Here is a 6,000-nt window from a genome sequence, read left to right on the forward strand (position 1 = left end):
ATGAAAGTAAATGCTTTCACGAAGAAATTCGACGTATTCATTTGGAATGATCAAATAACCTTTTAGACAATATAACTTTACAGCAGTTAGAAGCATTTCACAAGTTCAAAAGTGTATATAAAAAGAGAAAAAGAGAGAAGAAAGTATATTAAAGAACATTAACTCTCATAATATGATTTTGGTTATCTTCGTATGTGAAAATTCTTATTTGTCTCAGTTACTTTTTATCATACAGAAAATAAAAAATAACTAAAGGATAAGAAAGATAAAAGTAAAGATTTATAAGATTATTAGCCTAAAATAGGTGACACATCATCACCTTTTCTAAAAAGCATTATATATACAATATACGAACATAGATACATAATTTATTTCATGTTACTTAGATAAGAGATATTAATAAGTAAATGAAACCTCACACAATTATAAAGAAGAAGATTGATTCTTAGACAATTGGAAAAATAGAAAATCTTTAACATAGAAAAGAAACTAGGAGAGAAAGGTTGAGAATTCTCACCAGTGATTGAGGTACGAAAATGGTTCAAGGAACACCAAATTAAGATCTAAAATTAATAGATTTGGGAGGAAATGTTACTCTTTAAATACAAAAGAGGAGAACTTAAGAGTCAAACATTGGGAGAGGAAAAGTTAGTTTGCTTTTACAAATAAATTCAATAAAAATTAATATGAATAATTACAGACTTATTAATAGAGTGTTTCAAATTTTCAGCAAATATTTTAAGAAAAAAATATATAAAAAAATCAAAACATATAAATAGCAACGGTGGTTTAAGAGAGGTGTCTTATCACCTTATTTATATCTAGCTTTATTATATATATGGATTGTAAATAAATTAAATAATAAAGAGAAAAATACTTAAAATATTAAAAAACTATTGTCATTTTATAATTTATAATTAAAAGAAGGTTAAAAAGGGAGAAAAAGAAAAATGCATTTATTAAGAGTGTAAATTACAGAGGTGTGAGTTATGAAAAGTTACTCATTGACATGTGAAGAGTTTTGTTGTAATTATTTCCATATTAATAAAATATTTATTGGTAATAAATTAAGTAATTTACTTTTATAATAAAATAATTAATTTAAATAAGAAAAAAGGCTAAAAAAAGGAGAAAAAAGATAAATATGATTTGGAGGTCATAGGGAGGTGCCACATAACCTTCTCTATGTTTCTCCTTTATATATATATATATATATATATATTCTTAGACTGCAATAAATATGTATCGATTTTAACTTCAGTTTATACGTTTTTTTTAATTCCCTTAATATTTTTATTCTTTGCCTGCAAATTCTTCTTTTTTATACCAATAATTGATATCTAGAGTCATTTTTCTTGAGGGCTGTGAGTGAAGAAAAGGATTCTGAAAATGTTTTTTCAGGAATGACACCATCTGTTTTTATGGTGAAAATTATCAATTATGGGCCGTAAGAATGGAAACTTATTTGGAGGCTCTTGATCTTTGGAAAGTTGTGGAAGATGATTATGAAATTAATCAGCTTCCAAACAATCTGTCATGCCCCGAGAGGGTACCCTAGACGTGGACGACACTCAAAGACCATTGCTGGTCCCCAAGCGAACCACTTGATCCAATCACATATCCATTTATATCAATCAATCAGCGAAAAGTTTAAAATAAAGAAATAGTTTAGTGGGTAACTCAAATCATCAATCTAATTCAAATAATAAAGGCCATGGGCCAACAAATCGAACTCCAATCTACATCGTTGAATAGTTTGACAAGAATAATTCTGGAAATAAAATACTCAATCGACCCATCACTATCTAGTCTATGAAGCCTCTATTACTACTATCTAATTGGTGCAAATGACAGGTTCATGGCTACCTCAAATCAGAATGAAAAGACTAACTCGACGCAAGAATAACTTAAGTGGTGTCCTCCGAATGTAGGGGAGGTCTCACCAATAAGCTGAGTGTGAACAGATCCTCAATGGTGCGCCTATTGATGACCTCTTAAACCAGTCTCTGCATCATGAAATGATGCAGGTCCAAATAGACGTCAGTACGTGAAATGTACGAGTATGTAATATGGCAGAATGAAACATACCTCAAGGTAGAATAATACCAGTTCAGATATCTCAAATCAGAAAGATGAAAAACAACTCAATCAAAGTGTCATAAGTCTAAAGTAAGAATACATTTTAGACAAAGACCAATCATATACCATCCAATCCAATCCAATCATATACCATCAACTCTAATTCAATCACATATCATCTAATCCAATCCAATCACATATTATCTAATACAATCCATCACATATTATCTAATCCAATCCATCACATATCATCTAATCCAATTTAATCATATGCAATCCGATCCAATCAAATCACATATCATCCAATAGAATCAAATCTAATCACATATTATCTAATCTAATCCAATCATATACAATCAACTCAACAATCAAGTCAAAAGACTCAACTCAATAAATATGCAAATTAGAATTTAGTAATGTTATAAGATCCAACTCAATCAAGGTACAATCTCAATCAAAGCAATTATATCATGCACAATCCACTCAATTTGGGAGTTTTTCTAACCGACAACCATCACCATATGAGCAAGTGATAGTACAACAAGCCAATGTTGTTGCCACGTCCGTTCATACTTTGCCAGGGTATGAACGAATCAACGAATTATGGTTCCATCAATCAATCAAGTCCTATCATTTGAGGACAATGAAATAGGGAAACATTCGTACGGTACAATCCCTTCCTACGTTGGCTACGTAGTTTATGGGATTCAAGTATGGTCTATACTCATACCCAATTCGGTGCTCAATACTCCTCCCAAGACTCAATATGCTCATATCTATCAAGTGAGTAAAATACTCAAAATACTCATTTAGTCTCTTAGGACTTATTTTCAAATCAACTCATTTAGTCTCATTGGACTCTTTTCAAAACTCAATCAAATCTGGCCTCATTGGACCTTCTTTCAAATCAACTTATCTCAAACCATCAAACTCTTCTCTTTAGAAATTGATACAAATCTCAACTCAATGAATGAATTTAAAACATAGTTTTTAACTACTCAACTCAATCTCAAAATAGATGTTTTAATGTAAAAATGCTCAACTCGTTTATACTTAAAATACTAATGTTCAAAAATAATTAAAAGACTTCTCAAACTCAACCCATGCTTAAACTCTTTTTAAATCAAAGATGAAAATAATCATTCTTAAACTCAAAATAGTGTATAAATAGTTTATGCAAAAATGTTCACAAATCATTTATTTAAAAGTCCTTCTCAAACAATCATTTATACTCATATGACTCCAATCAAATCACATTATGCAAATCACGTATCATGTAGTTACATTAGACTCCAATCCATTTCACCTAAAATATCATCATCAACATACCTCTTCATCAATCATTCTACCCATGTTAAATAACCACCATTCACATCATCATCAAACATCATCATTCACATCATCATCAAACATCATCATTCACATCATTATCAACATCTTGCTCCAAAATTCTTATTTAATTCTATATTCCATTTATAGAAACAAAAGTGACATTCTAGCTCTACCAATATTTCATTTCTTTTTATGTCATTCACATTCATAACTATCCCAATTCATTCTTTTTATTCCAATCAATACATATACACAAAACCATCAATCTCAACCTCAAGACAATTATGACAAAGGAAATCTCATATTGGGTTCATGTGAATGAATACATGAATCCATACTCTCAACAAAATTCAACTCAAGAACACCATCAATACATATGAATTTATAGACAAAAATTCATTTGTAGTCAATATGTAGCTACAATTTATGAAATAAATATGAATGATAATTATTCAATAATTCAAGTCATAAAAATCATCAATCAATTACTAGTATATAAAAATATTTTAGAGTTTAGGAAACTTTCAAGAAAATCTTCGTAGAAGGTTCAAGCTTTTCACAATCTTCATCCAACACATCTATGGAGCATATGGAAGAACTCAATCCATATTTTAAGTTAGCCTTACATACCTTAGAGTAGATTTTGAAGAAACTTTGTTGTTGGGTCTTCAATGGGAAGCTTGAATCCTTGAGCTTTTAAGAGGATTTTGTTGGAGATGATTTGGAAGAGAAGAGGGGATGAAGATTAGGGTTCCTTGGAGAGGCAAAAGACTGAAAAAAATTAATCCCAAAATGTTCCAAGTGGTGTATATATGTTTAGGAAAAATATCCAAATTGCCCTTCATAAAAAATCTGGAAAAATAGGCTAAAACCCTACTAGCGCTATAGTGGCGCGCCGCGCCACTGCAGCACCAAGCCAGAAATTTCTGAAATTTGGAAAATGGGCTAAGAAAACCTGCACGTCTATTAGTAGGGCTGGGCGTTCGGTATTTGGTTCGGTATTTTCAAAGTTCGAGTTTGATAATTCGGTAATCGGTAATTCAAAGTATATACCAAATACCGAACTTCCAAACTTCGGTTCGGTAATTCGGTAATCGGTAAATCAAACTTCGGTTCGGTACGGTATTCGGTAATACCATATTGAAGTCAAAGTCCACACGGAATATGTTAGTAGATCATATTCACAATAGCAATAATAAGAGATGTGAAGATTTTTAATAACAAACTAAAAAATGGATCGAATACAACTGAGTTTCAAACTAATTGTAAAAAATATGTATATTATGGCTTATTCAAAATCTCACAACTTTAAAGACATATATAACCCCAATGATAAAAATCCAGGCATTGCAGAAAGCCAGAAACTGTTAAGGAAAAAAAGGAACCCTCTAGTCAATCAAGAGACTCAGTAAGAGCCAGAGGTGCGACATTGGTTGTTTGACTTGTTTCATCCTCCATCTAAACATAGAAGAGATAAGGAAAAAAAATCAAGCAGCAAACAAGAAGTATCCATTAAACAAACACAAGCTAATAAATACTCCTGATATATCAACTACTTATCGCGACAGCCTACATGTAAGAAAATGCATTGTTGTAACAGTTAAAGGTTTAGAACTAACAACTAAAATGAAAATCAAAACCACGAAAGGGGAAACTCCAATGTCGCAATCAGTCAGAAAATTAACATACTCTTCCAACCATATCAAGCAGCAAACAAGAAGTAACCATTAAACAAACACAAGCTAATAAATATCATAATCCCAAATATCAGCAGATCAAGATGATGTGTAATCAGTTTTCTACGTCGACTTCTAGCAATTAATGACACGGATGCCATAGTATAAAAACAACAGCTGCTTCAAAGCAACCCAAAACTTGGTACTCGACACTTATAGATCTAATAAGAACTAAAGACAAGATAAATCAACCAGTCCTTAGCTTCAACTTTTCCACACGCATATTAAACTGATCGACTAACAGAAAAACTCATATATAAGTATAAGTATAAACACTGGTCTCATATTCATAATCGAAATAATGGCCACCTAATAGGCCTTCACAAAACAACAGTAACATGAAACTTGTCATTATTGGGGTTTGGAAAGAGCATTAACCAGAATAGGCATAAAGAGTGACAGAAGCCAATGAGGCTGTTAAGTTTTCTCAATGACTGACTATAATACCAAAAGGAGTAACATCTTAATTACTTCAAGAAAATTAACAGAAAAATGCAAGGTAGGAGAATGATGTTAGATTTACATTGCAATATATCATTTCTGACATATTTTTTTCCAGCAATAAGAGAACTCAGCACTTTGAATCAATAGCAAGCCGAAGTGATGAACCAAGTGTCTGCAATGAATCCTTGAAATTTCAAAAGAACATCTTATAAAATGGAAAAATGGAAAAATCACATATAGGTAATAGTAAAGAAACTAAACAAACACATTTGGCATAAGTACACTCGCGATTTTTTTGACTCATCTATCAAAAAAGACAATGTAAAAGCAAAGGAGCTTAAACCTCTCTTGGAAACCTATAACTTAACATTGGTTGTCGACTTGTTTCATCTTCCATCTAAACATCGAA

Source organism: Solanum dulcamara, chromosome 2 (genome assembly GCF_947179165.1).
Source record: "Solanum dulcamara chromosome 2, daSolDulc1.2, whole genome shotgun sequence".
Taxonomy (NCBI): Eukaryota; Viridiplantae; Streptophyta; class Magnoliopsida; order Solanales; family Solanaceae; genus Solanum; species Solanum dulcamara.